The 18,015-nt window shown below is 46.8% G+C and overlaps 1 long non-coding RNA gene across 1 annotated transcript; it reads right to left on the bottom strand.

Moving 5' to 3' along the window:
- Window positions 1-2,315: 2,315 nt before the first annotated feature.
- LOC120919178 lies at window positions 2,316-15,559 on the bottom strand. The gene is made up of 2 exons (XR_005744526.1): window positions 14,926-15,559; window positions 2,316-2,712 (listed from the first exon to the last, which is right to left on the bottom strand). It is a non-coding gene; the product is annotated as an uncharacterized LOC120919178 (long non-coding RNA).
- Between the last annotated feature and the right edge of the window lie 2,456 nt (window positions 15,560-18,015).

The raw sequence follows: 18,015 nt of genomic DNA, 5'->3' as shown, positions 1-18,015 counted from the left end.
TGTGCAGAGACAGACCTGTCATCTGCCTGCTCAGCGGGGATCGACAAAGCGATCCCCGCTGAGCAAAGTGGAGCCTGTGTGAAAGTGCCCTAAAACTGTATACTACAAAAAAAATTCCCGTACGACACAAAAATGTTCGGGTTTGGCTTGAAGAAAAGGTGGCAACCCTACATGTGATGTGCACCGCAATGCAGTGCGAATCACATGTGATGTCTGGCATCGCACTAGTGTGAACCCAGCCTAAAAGTGGGTGTACTTAATGTGAAAATGGTAGGTAATGGTTGAACAAAAATACAGCTGAAGTTCTAGGGTTTTTCTTAACTTCAAAACTTGGGCAATTGGTTGCAGTCTGAAGGGGTTAAACTTTCCATATGTTTTCATAAACAACCACACCCCACAAAGGATAGCTGCAAGTGACCTTTACCAGTCAGGATGGATTCAAGAAAGAGAAGCAATATATGGATTCATTTTGAGTAAGCTGGTCCACAGAAGGCAAAATGCAAGATTTGTAAGAAGATTTTCTCAGGGCAAAGAGGATCAACTTTACATTTTAGACGACATCTTCAAAGCAAACATCCAACTGCATTGCTTATGCAAGTGAGACAAAAGGGCCCATCAGAATCTGCATCAGCCTCAGGTGAATGCACATCAAGGCCTTCAACCTCCGGTGATACCGTCATCGCATGTGAATCATCCACCACATCTGGAATTGGTACCTTTGTACACCGGTCTAGGCAAAGTCTGATTATGAGGTATGTGAGCGCACCAACCGGCCCCATCAGACAGAGCGAAGTGGATGAGTTGTTGGTTAAAATGATTGCTCTGGATTTACAACCCTTTTCAGTAGATGACAAGGGATTTAGGAGTTCTGTGAAAGCTCTTGATCCATCATATGTTTTGCCGAATAGAAAGACATTATTGGGAAGTTTGTTACCTTAACCACTTGCTTACTGGGCACATATACCCCCCTCCTGCCCAGGTGAAATTTCAGCTTTCGGCACTGCATCGCTTTAACTAACAATTGCGCGGTCGTGCGACGTGGCTCCCAAACAAAATTGACGTCCTTTTTTTCCCCACAAGTAGAGCTTTCTTTTGGTGGTATTTGATCGCCTGTGCAGTTTTTATTTTTTGCGCTATAAACAAAAAAGAGCGACAATTTTGAAAAAAATACAATATTTTTTACTTGTTGCTATAATAAATATCCCAATTTAAAAAAAAAAACACTTTTTTTCTCAGTTTAGGCCGATACGTATTCTTCTACATATTTCTGGTAAAAAAAATTAAAATTGCAATAAGCAAATTATTATTTTTTATTTTTTTACTAGAAATGGCGGCGATCTGCGATTTTTATTGGGACTGCGACGTTATGGCGGACACATCGGACACTTTTGACACCATTCACATTTATACTGCGATCAGTGCTATAAATATGCACTAATTACAGTATAAATGTGACTGGCATTGAAGGGGTTAACACTAGGGGGTGAGGAAGGGGTTAAATGTATTCCCTGCATTGTGTTCTAACTGTAGGTGGAGGGGGGGGGGGTGACTGGGGGAGGTGACCGATCTATGTCCCTATGTACAAGGGACACAGATCGGTCTCCTCTCCAGAGACCGGACACTGTCTCTGTGTAAAACGGCAATGAGAGATGATATAATATGAGATCATCTCTCATTGGCCGCACAGATCGCATCGCAAACGGCCACTCTGATTGGCCGTTCGCAGCGAACTGTAATTGGCTGTGTCCAAGGGACACGGCCAACACAGAGTTTCCCCGCCGCGCGCGCCCTAAGGGGCGGACGTCAATTGACGTCCAGTTGGATTTTCAGGTCCGCGCTGTAGCCGATGGTTAAAGTAAGCAATGCTTCTGTGTGTGACAAGTGACTGCTGGACATCACACACAACCACTAGTTTTATGGCAGTCACTTGTCATTATATTGACCTTTCATCATCTTGACTGGACTGCTTCTCATTTACAGAAAGGCACACAGCTGACAATCTGTCAGTGGAACTTTCAGAAATCTGTGAAGCTGTGTATCCCGTTTTCACCTTTTTTGCTGTGGATTGTAGTGTATTCCATTTTACCATTAGACTTCATGTCCATGGACGTTTTAAAAAACGGGCTGTAAAGCTAGTACAGACGCCAGGAAAAAAGTGGCGTTTTTACTGTTATTTTTCCTGCGCCCCCCCCACCCCAAAGCACCTTGTCCCCATGTTGATGGGGACAAGGGTTTCTTCCCGACAACCGGTGTTCTTCTCCCACTCTCCGGTGCCGTCTTCGGGGCTGGCCGCTGCTATCTTCTTGCAGCTCTTTTACTATTGTTTTGGACCCGAGCCAAGTGCACGGAGTGTCTGATATCTGCTTCCTGAGCCAAATTAGATAAGAAGCGTTTGTACAAACTGAAGAACGTAAATAATCTACACTCAGACTTGTGTCTCAGGGTGAAGACCGTTACTTCTGCTTTTTTATTGCAAGCCGTGTGTTTTTATATGGATTACAAGTACATTCAAGAGCGCATGACCGAACACACGACCATGCTCATTAATATTCATTAATATTCAACATTCTCATTAATATGTAATATTATTCTTGTGACGTCCTGGCGTCTGGCATCTGTCTGGTTCTGTGGTTCTTAGGGACTTTCAGCTGTCCTAAAATAGTTGTTTTTTGCAGACTGAGTTCCTGTTCTGATAAACCATGTGATGCATCTCTGAAATACAACATTATATTAGCAAAGGGGTAAATTATGCATTACGATTATATGTGATTATTCCTATAGCAATCAATAACCTATTTGCATACGTTATATATATATATGATCATATGTGATATAAAGCATGTGTTTGTGCATTGAAATAGGCATTTCATTATCTTAGTTTGACTATTTTTATCACATCCACTACAGCACCCCCCTTGAAATGTCTATTTTAATCTATTTTAATCTGTCCCTGTTTTAATCTAAGTTTCCCCACCCCAAGGCGCGCGGAGTCTAAGCTCCAGCAGGTTTTCCCCAGAGCCTCTAGTGGTGAGGATGGCTTTCGCTGCAGCTGGACCCAGGTCGCGGCCTCAAGGCTCCTACCCTATCTGTCCCTGTCATCCTGCCTATTCATGATGTGAGACTGGGAATGTCTGTAGTGGAATGTGCGGTTCTTCGTACTCATCTTCCTCGAGCCCTATGTCTTGGTTCACGAACGTAGGGATTCCTTGTTCTACTGCTTTCTCTATACATTTCTTTAAACAAGGGAGTATGCAACAAATTATCAGAGCGAGGAGAAATAGAAAGATTAGTATGGTTACTCCTATTTGGGTTAAAATTCTCTGCCACCCGTTCATCCAACTGAAGTATTGGTCCCATGGATCTGTGATGCCTGAATTTTTCTTTAGTTCAACTGACAGATTCTTCAACTTTTTAAGGGCTACAGTGACTTGGCCATTCGGGCCGGTGTTGTCTGGAATATATGTACAGCAAGTGGTGCTGGTCATCTTGTCTATCACAGTACAAACCCCTCCTTTCTCTGCAAATATCATATCCAGAGCCATCCGGTTCTGGAAAGTCATTTGAGAGTCGGCCTCCAACTGTTCGGCTATTCCCTGGAATGCGTCTCTCGTGTAATTGACAAACCTTTGCTGATTGTAATATATATAATTTATCCAGTCTACATTTTTGCTAACAGTTATTATGGGGATTAGGGCCTCTAAACCTGCTTTTACCTGGTCTCGGGCCTTGAATTCATCAGGGACCCCCCTCGGAACTCCAATGGCATCTAAATACACATGAGGTTCAAAACTTCCCGGAAGGGCTTCCCTTTTTGTCCTCTTACCCTGTGTGTTGTGAGTACCTTCCGTTAGGGTTAGGATGTGCAGAGGCATGATGGCCTTTGCAAGGGCACATTCTCCCCTCCATTGTCCTTCCAATCTGGACCTCACTTGCATGTCTCCACATATCCAATACACATCCCCCAAGGATTGACTTTGATTCTGTATTAAGTTGGCCGGGACATGACTGTAAGAAGCACAGTAACCTTTGGAGAAGTTACCTAGGTTTTTACCCCTCCCTTCATGGTGAGCATAACAAGTGTAGTTTCCAGGGTATAAGGTGATAGCCAGTGGCGGCCCGTCCATAGGGGCGCCCGGGCGCCGCCCCCCATCCCACAATCAGTAAAAAAAAAAAAATTTTTTTTTTAAATCTGTCCCTTTAAGAATTTTTTTTTTCCCAAAAAAGGGCCTTATGGGCTCTATGTCCGCGCGCCGGACGCCGGGAACAGTCCTGTAGGAGTAGCGCCACGTCTGTGCAATCACGGGATTGCAGACGCGGCGCTACATTGGCACAAAAAATATGCCTTTGTGGCGCTCTCCATCGCGCCATTTGCTTCCGGCGCGATGGAGTGTATAGTTATGGCCGGGCGGGTGCATAACACTGTCTGTGTGCACCCGCCCGTCTCTGAGCTCGTTCCGACGTCACTGGAAAAACAGGAAGTGACGTCGGGTCAGCTCAAACACAGTGCGCCCGACCGTGGACGAGGTAAGCCTGCCTGTCTCTACATCGGCGGCATCCGACCCCTCCCGCGATTTCCACAAAGTATGAGTATGTTAGTATTCGGCGGCCGGCCTGCCCCCCCCCCCCCGCTTATTCAAAGTGTTTTTTTCAATCAATTGATTGTTCGGCGGCACCCCCCCCCCCGCTTATTCAAAGTCTTTTTTTTTATCTAGTATTCGGCGGCTGGCATCCACCCTCCACCCCCCCTGCTTAATCCAATTTCTTTTTTATATATTTTTTAATATTTTTTTTAAATATTTTTTAATATTTAATATTCAGTGAAAATAATGCCAGGCAACAACCCCCCCCCCCCCATCAATGTTTTTTTTTATTTAATATTAGTTAAATATATTAAGCTTATTAACAGTTTATTTTTTATATTTGATTGAATTTAGCATTAAGTATAAAAAAAGTTTTTTTTTTAATAACGGGGGGGGGGGGGGGGTGGTCTGGTGGGGTAGTGTTACCGCCCGCTGTAGTGTTACTTGTGCTGTAATGAATTTTTTTATAGAAAATAAATGTTGTTAATAAATGGGTAAATGAATTATAAAAAAAAGATTTTTCCAATAACGGTTATTAAAATTTTTTTTTTTTTATAATTCATTTACCCATTTATTAACAACATTTCTTTTCTATGTAAAAATTCATTACAGCACAAATAGCGGGCGGTAACACTACCCCACCAGACCACCCCACCCCCCCCCCCCCCAGTTATTATAAAAAAAAAAACTTTTTTTATACTTAATGTGCAGGGAAAATATCGGCCGTCAACACCACCGCACCCCCCGCTTGCAAATTGTCCTGCGACTTGGGACTGGAAAGTTGCAGGATAAGTTGGACCCGATGATTTCCAATGAGAACTGTTCATATCTGTGCAACTTTGAAGTAGTCCCTGCATTACTTTTGTCCCACCTTGATGTGACTTGAGGTCCATAGACCTCCAGAATACATAGGCATTGCTTCAAGTCGCTGCAAAATCGCACCAAAAAATTGTGGCAGAATCTTGCGACTTTCAGGCTAATGCAGTCTGAAAGTTGCACAATTCTACTGCAATTTTGATGTGACTTAAAGCAAATACCTGTGTATTCTGGAGGTCTATGGACCTCAAGTTGCATCAAAGTGGGACCAAAGTAATGCAGGGACTACTTTGAAGTCGCACAGATATGAACGGTTCTCATTGGAAATCATGGGGTACGACTTGTCGTGCAACATTTAAGTCCCAAGTCGCAGGACAAGTAATTCCTGCAGTCTCTGGTAATCCTGTGCAGTATGTCCGCAGTCTCTGGTAATCTTGTGTAGTATGTCCGCAGTCTCTGGTAATCTCCTGCAGTATGTCCGCAGTCTCTGGTAATCTTGTGCAGTATGTCCGCAGTCTCTGGTAATCTTGTGTAGTATGTCCGCAGTCTCTGGTAATCTTGTGTAGTATGTCCGCAGTCTCTGGTAATCTCCTGCAGTATGTCCGCAGTCTCTGGTAATCTTGTGCAGTATGTCCGCAGTCTCTGGTAATCTTGTGTAGTATGTCCGCAGTCTCTGGTAATCTTGTGTAGTATGTCCGCAGTCTCTGGTAATCTTGTGCAGTATGTCCGCAGTCTCTGGTAATCTTGTGTAGTATGTCCGCAGTCTCTGGTAATCTTGTGTAGTATGTCCGCAGTCTCTGGTAATCTCCTGCAGTATGTCCGCAGTATGTCCGCAGTCTCTGGTACTCTTGTCCAGTATGTCCGCAGTCTCTGGTAATCTTGTGCAGTATGTCCGCAGTCTCTGGTAATCATGTGCAGTATGTCCGCAGTCTCTGGTAATCCTGTGCAGTATGTCCGCAGTCTCTGGTAATCTTGTGCAGTATGTCCGCAGTCTCTGGTACTCTTGTCCAGTATGTCCGCAGTCTCTGGTAATCTTGTGCAGTATGTCCGCAGTCTCTGGTAATCATGTGCAGTATGTCCGCAGTCTCTGGTAATCCTGTGCAGTATGTCCGCAGTATGTCCGCAGTCTCTGGTAATCTTCTGCAGTATGTCCGCAGTCTCTGGTACTCTTGTCCAGTATGTCCGCAGTCTCTGGTAATCTTGTGCAGTATGTCCGCAGTCTCTGGTAATCATGTGCAGTATGTCCGCAGTCTCTGGTAATCCTGTGCAGTATGTCCGCAGTCTCTGGTAATCTTGTGCAGTATGTCCGCAGTCTCTGGTAATCCTGTGCAGTATGCCTGCAGTCTCTGGTAATCCTGTGCAGTATGTCCGCAGTCTCTGGTAATCTTGTGCAGTATGTCCGCAGTCTCTGGTAATCCTGTGCAGTATGTCCGCAGTCTCTGGTAATCTTGTGCAGTATGTCCGCAGTCTCTGGTAATCTCCTGCCCATTTCGAGTCCTTCATTACTAACAGTGTCATATTTTAGTTTGTTTGCACCGATCTGTAAGGCTGCGCTATATACCATGATTTGTGATGCTGGGGCTATATACTCTGTGTTGTGACGCTGAGCTGTATACTCCTGACATTGAGTGGAATACAGGGGACGGAGTGGTGGATTCTATAAGGGGTGTGGCTTATGAGAAGTGGGAGGGACCAAATGTGGAAGGGCGGGGTATTGCGCCCCCCCATCATAAAACTTCACCAGCCGCCACTGGTGATAGCTATCTTAGGTATTGAAGCACTGGTGTCTATGGGATATTCCTTTTTCCATTTTTCACATGTTAATTGGTTGGTGGAAATGTTAGCGTAGAGGCTTAGGAAGCACTCTTCCTCTTTTTTAGGTATAACTAATGGGACTGTACCCAAATGTGGCCTTGCACTACCACAGACATAGCAGTTGGTTTTATTATGTCTGCTGGCGCTATATCTCATCCATTCTAGCCAGAGATTGATTTCTGAAAGGCCGGTCTCAACCTCCATTGTATCCTTGAAGGTAGGATCTGCTATTGCAACCATGTCCTCCAGGGTCTGTACATGGGGCTTTAAGGGGTTTGGTGGGGGCGGCAGGTTCTTGATTGGCTGCCATTCATTGTTGTTGTACATATCTTCTAGACGGAAAGACCCTCTATGACCCCAGTGACCACCTCCGAACCACCACCCCAACACATACTCTCCCTTATCGGATGGGCTCGGATTCCGTATGTTTAGGACAAGTGTCATACTGGGCCCTGGCTTGGTGAGGGTAAGACGGGTTAGCAAGGGCTCCCCCTGGCTGTCTTTACTGTCATAGGCTGGCAGAGGGTTATATCCCCAGGGTGTCCCTGTGTTCCAAGCTGCTGCTCCCCAACTGTCACAATTTTTTCCCCATGACCCTTTAGTGACACATATATATCCCTCTCCGTCACCTTTTTCATACCGTTCTGACCTGCTGTCATGCTCAGGACATGGGAGTATCTTACACGGGTGGAAGTCAAACGTGGCTATATGGGTATCAGATGAATTATACCAAAAAATGACCTTCCCATCTTTCTTAGTAATAGCTGCATGCTGTGCCCCAGTCAACCCACACAGACAAAGGATATATATGATCATGATTTATCTTTATCAGTTTCCTTGGGTATGGTGACCTTCTTGCAGTGGGAGGCGTGTATCCAGGTATTCTTCCCTGCAACTTTCACAGATGTAGCTGTTATTAGGAGGACCTGGAAGGGACCGTCATATCTTGGTTCAAGAGGGTGTTTTCGCACAAATTTCTTCACCAGAACCCAATCACCGGGGACCAGCTTGTGTGTTCCTGTATCTAACTCAGGATCTGGAATGGAAGAGAAAACCTTTGCATGGATTCGGGTTAATTCACGAGATAAAGCAGTCACATAATCAGTTAATACATCGGATTGTAACTGTAACTGTTGTGGATAATAACACCCTAATCTCGGGGCTGAACCAAACAGTATTTCATAAGGTGATAAACCATGGCTCTCTTTAGGAGTGTATCTCACACTGAACAGGGCGATGGGTAGACTATCTGGCCAGCTCATCCCTGTCTCCTGAGACATTTTCAACATTCGGGATTTTATTGTGCCATTCAATCTTTCTACCTTCCCACTGCTCTGAGGGTGATACGGGGTGTGGAAAGCAAGTGTGACCCCTAGGGCTGTCCATATTTCTTTGGTTAACGAGGCCGTGAAAGCCGGCCCCTGATCACTCTCTATGACCTCTGGGACACCATATCTGCACACTATTTCCGTTAGAAGCTTCTTGGCTGTGGTCTTCGCTGTCATGTTGGTCACAGGGAACGCTTCGGGCCAGGAACTGAACATATCAACGATTACTAGAGCGTATTCATACCGGCCACTCTTCGGCATCTGAATATGATCAATCTGTATTCGTTGAAAGGGATATTGAGCTTTAGCTAGATGTTTCATGGGTGTCTTTTCCGTTCTGCCTGGGTTGCACTTGGCACAAATGACGCATGACTTACAGAAGTTGTTGGTAAGTGGGGTAATTCCTGGGGCCAGGTAGTATTAATTGATCAAAGCATTCATCAAGGTCTTCGACAGGTGAGAAGCACCATGAGCCCACTGCACCACAGCTGGGAACATGGACCGTGGTAAACATGGTCTCTTATTCACTTCCATGAGTCCATCCTTCAATATGGCTCCCTTCTTCGTCCATGTTCCTTTTTCCTCTTCACTTGCTGCCTCTTGCATTTCCTTCAAGCGTGCCCAATCCACAGGAGGGTTCTGCAAGATCATGCTGGCTTGTACTGTCTCTTGTGTTGGAATGTTTTGGACGTCCACTCTGCGTACAACTTCTCGCACACCTTTCGCGGCATGTTTTGCTGCAGTGTCCGCCAAGTGATTACCTTGTGCTTCTTGAGTGTTCAGTCTGCCATGTGCCTTTACCTTGAGAACTGCCACTTGGGTAGGAAGTAGCAGAGCATCAATCAGGTCCCTGACTGCTGCGCTGTGTTTTATAGGTGTACCCACTGCTGTCAGAAAACCCCTATTCTTCCACAGGACACCATAGTCACAGGCCACTCCAAGAGCATATCTTGAGTCCGTATAAATGTTAGCCTTCTTCCCTTCCGCCAGCTTGCATGCCATGATTAGGGCCTGAAGTTCTGCTTCTTGTGCGGACTTAGAGGGGGGCAATGCAGAGGCATGGAGGATTGTGCCTCTGGTAGTGACAGCATATCCGGTGTGGTACCTCCCTTCATGATCTGCATATCTTGATCCATCAACATAGATAGTCAGGTCAGGGTCGTCCAGAGGCACTCTGCTAACTGTTGGCAGGTGTGTAGTTTCCATCTTCATGATTTCAAGACAGTCGTGAGAGATATCGTAAGGGTCGTATCCCCCCTCGAAAAGCGGGAGCAGAGTGGACGGGTTGAGGGTGTTACATCTGAGGAGGGATATATTGTCCGGGAGGAGCAAAGTGCATTGTAGTCTGAGATGTCTTGCTGCTGACATATGTTTTGGTTGTACTTGGTTTAGCACGGCTGATATGTCATGCGGAGCTAGAAGGATGAGGAAGTGGCCCAACACGAGATCTGCAGTTTTGTCCAGAAGGGCTTGGGCTGCGAAAACAGCTCTGAGGCAGGAGGGTGCCCCCCTAGCTACTGGATCCAATCGACAGGAATAGTACCCGATAGGTCTAAGTCTGTTGTCACAAGATTGGGCCAGTACTCCTGTGGCGTGTCCTTCTCTCTCTGAGACAAATAGCTTGAAGCTCTTTTCATAGTCTGGTATGCCAAGGGCAGGGGCCGACGACAGGATCTGTTTCAGAATTTCAAAGTTTGTAAGGGCCTCTGGTGGCAGAGTGAAAGGATCAGTCTTTAGAGCATCATAGAGTGGTTGCATTAGCAGAGATGCTTCTGGAATCCATGAACGACAATAAGATATTAGGCCCAGAAAAGCATGGAGAGACTTGTGGCCAACTGGCACCGGAATTGCTTTGATCACAGCTATTCGTTCTTGAGTAAGATGTCTTACGCCTTGTGAGATACAATGTCCAAGGAAGACCACTGTTTGCTTGCACCACTGGATCTTCTGTTTTGATGCTTTACAGCCTTGTTCAGCCAGGTAACAAAGAAGGTCTTCAGAGTGGGTGGCAGCCTCATTTTGGGTATCTGCGCAAAGCAAGAGGTCATCCACATATTCGAGAAGCACAACGTCTGGGTGGAGTTTGATCCACGTGTCCAGAATGAATTTCATTGCCTTGGAGAATTGGGACGGGGAGTTCTGGGCACCTTGCGGCATTACAGTCCAGGTGTAGCTTTTCCTTTCGTGGATGAAACTGAATAAGAATTGACAACGCGGGTCTAGGGGGACACTGAAGTAGGCGTTCGCTAGGTCCACCACAGTAAAGTACTTGGCCGTGGGTGGTATTCCTGCCAGCAAGGTGTGTGGGTTGGGTACGATGGGTGTCTCCAGTATGGTGGCTTCATTCACTGCTCGCAGGTCCTGCACCATGCGATATTTCACAGGTTCTCCTTTTGGGGTTTTCTTCTTGACTGGGAAGAGTGGGGTGTTGCAGGGGCTTGTGCAGGGTATAAGAGCCCCATTCTGGAGGAGGGCCTCTATCTGGCGAGTGATTGCTGCTGACACGGAGGGCTTGAGGGGGTATTGGGGTTTTCTGGGGAAAGGGGCACCAGGCTTCATTCTGACCATGACAGGCGGGACTTTTAGATGACCGATGTCTTCTGGGCCTGTAGACCACAGGCAGGAAGGTATTCGGGTTAAAACCTCTTCCGGAATTCCAGTCTTGTCTTCTACGTTTAGGGACAGCAAGAGCGGAATGGAGCATAATGCTGACGTGTCTTCATCAGTCAGTGGTGAGGTTACTCGGATACCACCATCAGGTTGGAAGGAGATTGAGGCCTGGAGTCTGGATAAGACGTCAGCCCCTAGTAAGTTCAAGGGACAGGTGTCGGAAACCACAAATCTTGTTAGCAGGTCAGGGATGTTGCCAACTCGTAGGGGGCGGGTTAGAGGACTTTTTCGGGGTGTTCCATCCACTCCAACGCACGTGATGTCATTGCCAGATAGGAAGGAGATATCGGGTAATTCTTTCGTTCGAATAACAGACCGGGCAGCACCTGTGTCGCAAATGAACTGTGTGGGCCGGCCCTCGATGCTGAGTGTTATCTTGGCTAGAGGTCCCCCTGAATCTTTGTGTGTTGCGATCATGGTTGGAGTGTATGACACAGGCTTGCCGAATTCCTATGGATCCATATGGCCAAACAGAGGAGGAGGAGGCCAATCATTGGGTGCTGAGTTGGGATTCCCCTGGACGTTTTGTCCTTGGTGTTGAGCATCTCCTCTTCTTTGGTCCCCTTGATCGGGCTGTCTTCGATCGGATCTCCACGGGCTTCGGCATTGTCTCCGAAAATGTCCGGGCTTTCCACAGTTGTAACAGCAGGCTCGCGGGTTTCGTGTTTGTGGTGGCGGGTATGGTGTGTCAGAAGTCAACATGAGAGGGACTGCCTTCCTATTACCCTGTGAGGACTCTATGCCCTTTGCTACCAGTAGTAGAGTGTCAAGAGGTAACACTCTGTACTCTGGCCGAGATAGTAGCAGGCCTTTCCGGATTGTGTCCCTGAGGCCTGTTACAAATGCAGAGGATAGCATCTGCGTATGTGCCTTGTTTTGTGTGCTGAATCCCAAATCGGTGAACACCTGTAACATCCTAGTATGGAATTTCTCAACTGATTCAGCCTTATCTTGTGTAATGTCTTGGATGTTTGTTGCTTGGTCTGCCAGGCGGTCACGTGCCCACTGTTGTAACTGCGTCACAAACTCACATCCCGAACCATATGTATTGTCAGGGATGCCACTGTCCACTTTGAAACACCTTAGCATTACTGGCCAGTAAGCATCCCCTGCTTTGATTTCACAGAGACTTACCAGGTCCCGCCAGGCACAGGAGTATGCCTTCTGGATCTGGGCAACTCTTCTGTAAAATGGCATGGGCTGTTTTTCAGGATCTGGTAGACTGGTTACAAGGGATGATGCTTGTTGAGGGCTAAAGGTCACATACATCAGGGGTGCGCCTAGTGGTGCAGGTGGCATTTCCCCCCTTGGTATGTGAGGTTGTGACCCACTGGGTGGAAGTCTCCAGTAATTTCCCTGTTGTGGTGGTTGGAGAGGTAGTCCCCTGTTTTGTGGGGGGGGGGCCATACTGTATGGTGTCATGTGAATCACCTGTGGGTCCTCCTGAGACATTCACCGTATCCTCAGAGAACGGTTGTGAATGAGGAGGGGAATACAATGGGAGTGAGAACCTAGCACCAACCCTGGTTGTTTGCGCTGCTCCCCACAGGCCTGCGGATGTAGGCCGTGCTGCTGTGGAAGTGGGATGGAGATGTGAGGATGTCACTCGGTCAGATTCCATACAGAATTCATGCAGCGCCCTGTGAGGTGACTGAAGGGGGGATGTACTGGTTCATGGCCCTGGTATGGAAGTGTAGTTGTCTTGGTGTTCACATCCGACAGGCCTCCAGACACTATAATCTGAGCTGGGCCCTGGTCTTCATGACTGGCTGAACTGGGAGTGGTACCAGTTGGAGCGAAGCCCCCCTTGGTCACTGACGCTTCTTGGTGCTCAGGTGAGTGGCAGTGACTATCAATGCTTTCCTCTGCCTCATCCTCATCATCTTCTAACATCATTAATGGGTTAACACCTTCCTTGTAATATGCTCCGGTCTGATCTAACACTGGGCATATAGGTATGGGTGTACCAATATGGCCGTCACAGGAAGCAGTCATGGGGAGTCTTCCTGTGTCACCAGTGTTGGGTGTTGCAAGATGGCCACTGCCCTTGGGAGGTGCCATGGGTGCTGAAGGAGGTGGTACCTTGGGACGGTGCCTGGTGGGAGGATCAAGTGAGGGGCAGGGTTTCCTGTCCTGTGCTCGGACGCCATTATAGGGTGGTGGCCGTCCAGACTCAAATGTACATTCTGGTTTATGATACACATATACAATATATCCATGTTGGTTTGTCTCTTGCTCTGACCACCCCTCTACTTGGACAGCTTGCGATACTCTGTACCAGGCTTCAGCTGTAGCTAATAAGCCATGATCAGACAATAGACCTTTTTTCCGTTTTAACAACACCCTCCATTCTTCTGCCTGCAACCTCCCACCCATGTGCATGTTGATGTCACATACTTTTGCAAGTTCATTTATCCTCTTAACTGCTGTTTTTCCCTCCCTCTCTAAAACCAAGCTGTAAGCTAAGCTGCCTTCCCTCGGCTTTTCTAACTTCTGTCCCATTGCTATTTAATGGAGGGATACACGTTCAGATCTCTGGATTTTGTATTACAAGGCTGTCTAGGACACAAGTTTGAAGTTTTGGCTGCGTGCTCTTTTGAGATCTTTCTGCGCTGTCACTTCCTCTTTTTTAAAAGTACACTTTCTCCTTTTTTTTTTTTTTTTAAATCGAAAGTGTCAGCCTGCTGCAGACAGACGAGCTTAAACAATACAGCAGTTAAATACAGTGCGTTCCTTTAAATGTCATTTACGTCTCCCAGAGGCAAACCCAAACTTCTGACTCTGTCCTTTTCACCCTCCTCACACTTTTCTGGCTGTTCTGGCTGGAGTGGGCACCTAATAGGTAAGTATCCCCTCTCTCTAGCTTCACCTTCTATTGCTGGTAATGATGCACCGACTACAATTCTGACTGGGTAGTGCACGTTTAATCTGAACACCAACACATCTGGAAAATCTACCAACAAAGGTTTCAGGCCAAGAATTTCTTCCCTGTATCCTGGGGTTATCACTTTCACCAGCCCCCAGCCCTCTGAATGAATTCCTAACAGTAGCCCACAGACACATTCAGGACATGACATCCCTGGCTCATGTGATTAAAAGATGAGACCTCAGAACAACGTCACAGGATTTTCCCTGCACACCTTTGTGCACACCTGTGCAGTAGTACCTGATACCCTGAGCTGTGCGCACCTTCTCAGGTATACCTTACAACAACCCTGAGAGAAGTTTGACCACGTTATCACAGCCAGTTATCGCATCTGTGACTCTATTCCTTTCTGCCTGTCTCATCCAAACATCAGAGGCCAGCACATATAACAAAACACCAAGATATGTGACAACCGCAGTGAAATATAGGATTATTAGTCCTCACGGGATCCCCACGCAACTATGCGTTCTCCTGACGCCCCCTCCTGGTCATCCGTGCTTCACAGCACAATTATTTATTCCCCCAGGAGGAGTTTGACCACGTCAATTCTCATCCGTGATTATATAATTAATCCCCTTATTCCCAACAGCCGTCACAAGCTTGACAGAACAAAACAAAAACAACAGGAAACAAAATACAGGCTGCAGATACCAATGCAGGTTCTTATAAATGACCCTCGGGCAAGCTATATTATCTGCCTGCTTTGCTGATCGAGGGCAAGCCGACACGGGAACAGGAACTAACCAACCACGGGCGGGATGAACAGTAGACAAAATTAAAAGTGTCTTACCGTTCTCAGAGGTGATCAGTCTCTGCACCCGTCCGCATTGGTCTCCGTCCCAGTCCCCTCTCGATCGGCTTGGCCCGAATCAGGAAGCCCGAAGCCCCACGTTGGGCGCCAATTGTTTTGGACCCGAGCCAAGTGCACGGAGTGTCTGATATCTGCTTCCTGAGCCAAATTAGATAAGAAGCGTTTGTACAAACTGAAGAACGTAAATAATCTACACTCAGACTTGTGTCTCAGGGTGAAGACCGTTACTTCTGCTTTTTTATTGCAAGCCGTGTGTTTTTATATGGATTACAAGTACATTCAAGAGCGCATGACCGAACACACGATCATGCTCATTAATATTCATTAATATTCAACATTCTCATTAATATGTAATATTATTCTTGTGACGTCCTGGCGTCTGGCATCTGTCTGGTTCTGTGGTTCTTAGGGACTTTCAGCTGTCCTAAAATAGTTGTTTTTTGCAGACTGAGTTCCTGTTCTGATAAACCATGTGATGCATCTCTGAAATACAACATTATATTAGCAAAGGGGTAAATTATGCATTACGATTATATGTGATTATTCCTATAGCAATCAATAACCTATTTGCATACGTTATATATATATATGATCATATGTGATATAAAGCATGTGTTTGTGCATTGAAATAGGCATTTCATTATCTTAGTTTGACTATTTTTATCACATCCACTACACTAGCAGCGGCCAGCCCGCTCTTCCTCGTCGCCTTCTGCCTTCTTCCTTTTTCTTCCGATGTTGCCACGTCGCTCCCTCCCGCTGTAATGCCGGGTGTGCGGTGCGCAATGATTTATATTGGCCTCTTATGACGTCACAGTCCCAGCGTGCTCCAGGTAATGTCGTCACCACCCTAAGCATGCTGGGACTGTGATGTCAAAGCACCCACCCCCCCCCCCATGTTGAGTGCATGCGGCCTGGTACGGCTCAAGAGGGGGGGGCGCTCACACATCCCCATCCCTGACTGGCCGGGTGGTATGCTCGAATAAGGGTCTGGTATAGATTTTGGGGGAACCCCCGAGCCGTTTTTTTCAGCGTAGGTGTTCCCCTTAAAATCCATACAGACTGAAGGGTCTGGTTTCATCCCGGGGGGGAACCTCACGCAAATTTTTTTTTAATTTGCGAGGGGTTCCCCTTCAAGATTCTCTGCACACCAGTCACCCCGCAAGTCAGATCATCTTGATTCGACTTCTGGTGCAACCTCTATTCAAATCAATGGGCTCCCATAGTGAACCATTGATTTTGAATAGAGAGAGAAACGCAGGATGAGGCTTACAGCTCTAACGCTGGAGCTTCAGAACGCACTGGTCCTGTTTTTTTTTTTGCAGCTTAAAAACGGCTCAGCCATCTACAGCTCAAAAACATCATGGTGGGCATGAGGCCATAGACTAACATGGAGAGCCGTTTTTAAGCTGCAAAAAACACTCAGAAAAGTGGCTGTAAAAACGTCCATGGAAATGAAGCATTAAAGGACAATTCAGGAATCTTTTCCAGGAGTGCGGCTGTCCAAATATATTCTTTTTTGTTTTCTGCTATATGCACTGCCAGCACCCGTGGTCTCCAGGAGGCGATTGATTAACCAAGCGTTTCCATCTGGAGCGGTAATTCCCTTTCTTCCTCAATTTCATTGTGGGCCGCATCAGCATTATGATTGTTCTAAAAAGGGCCGGTTGTATCTGTAAGATTAGATGTCCAGCGCATCCCCTCCCCTTACATTAGATGTCAGGAACCACCCCACCATCAGAAGTTGAGTCTCCCACTCTCCCTTACTTACATCACAGTGCACCCCCCTTTCCTTATGCTGCTGCTTGGAAGAAACTGGATGCATTGCTTGAAAGCAGAAAGTAGGAGTCTGGAGGAGGACCAGAGGAGGGCTGGAGCTCTCCTGCAATTGCAGGATAGGTGCAAGGGCCACATGAAATGGCCTGGAGGACCGGATTCGGCCCGCGGGCCTTGTGTTTGACACCTGTGATTTAAATGGATGTATCATTTTAAACTATCATTTTGCAATAGTTCAAACCACATGGGTAACTACTTTGTCATAAACAATAATGTATGCATTTGGCCAACACTAGGTATGATTGTATGCATTTAGTAATGTGTGTCCTTTCTTTCTCATTATAACAGATATGTGACAAAGGTCGTTTTGATGGCAAGGGGACTGCAAAATGTCATCCAGAAATTCCGTGGTGCTGTATCCAATTATGGCCCTGTTATGCAAATGATGAATGCATTTGCAGATGAGATGCAAAAACAATTCCACCAAATTGAACACTTTCGCCAGTTGGCTGAGGCAACCCTTCTGGACCCTAGATTTAAGCAAAGGGCATTTCATGATGCAGCAGCAGACGAAGCCTCCAAAAGTGTCACTGCAGCTGCTGCAAGAATGGGGTCCATTACCCATGGGGATCATCCTCAGGCTGGCCTTGGGGACCCCCCAGCTCCTCCTCGGTCTGAACCGCAAATGTCTTTCTGGGCAGACTTTGATGAGCGAGTGGCTGATGCAGTTACCATCTGCAACCCTACTTCTAGAGAACTGAGAGGATATCTTGAAGAATCCCTCATTCCAAGGACTGATGATCCATTGGCCTGGTGGAAAGCAAGGCAGGCAATCTATGAAGACAAGACTTTGCACAGTAGCGACTTCTGTGCCTGCAGAAAGAATATTTTTGAATGCTGGCCAGATAATTTTAGAAAGAAGGAGCAGGCTAAATCCAAATAAAGTTAGACAGCCCATTTTTGGTAATGCTAACATCACCTCTCCTGCAAACACCATTTCATAGAGAGGGATAAATTATCTTAACCACTTAAGGACCGCCTCCTGCACATATACGTCAGCAGAATGGCACGGCTGGGCACATGTACGTCCTGTACATGTACCCAGCCGTGGGTCGTGGGCGCGCTCCCACGACCCGGTCCGAAGCTCCGGGACCCGCAGACCCGATCGCCGCTGGGGTCCCGCGATTGGTCCCCGGAGCTGAAGAACGGGGAGAGCCGTGTGTAAACACAGCTTCCCTGTTCTTCACTGTGGCGGCTGCATCGATCGTGTCATCCCTTTTATAGGGAGACACA

The sequence above is a fragment of the Rana temporaria genome, chromosome 12 (genome assembly GCF_905171775.1).
Source record: "Rana temporaria chromosome 12, aRanTem1.1, whole genome shotgun sequence".
NCBI classification, from domain to species: domain Eukaryota; kingdom Metazoa; phylum Chordata; class Amphibia; order Anura; family Ranidae; genus Rana; species Rana temporaria.
This window is presented reverse-complemented; position numbering and strand designations above follow the sequence as displayed.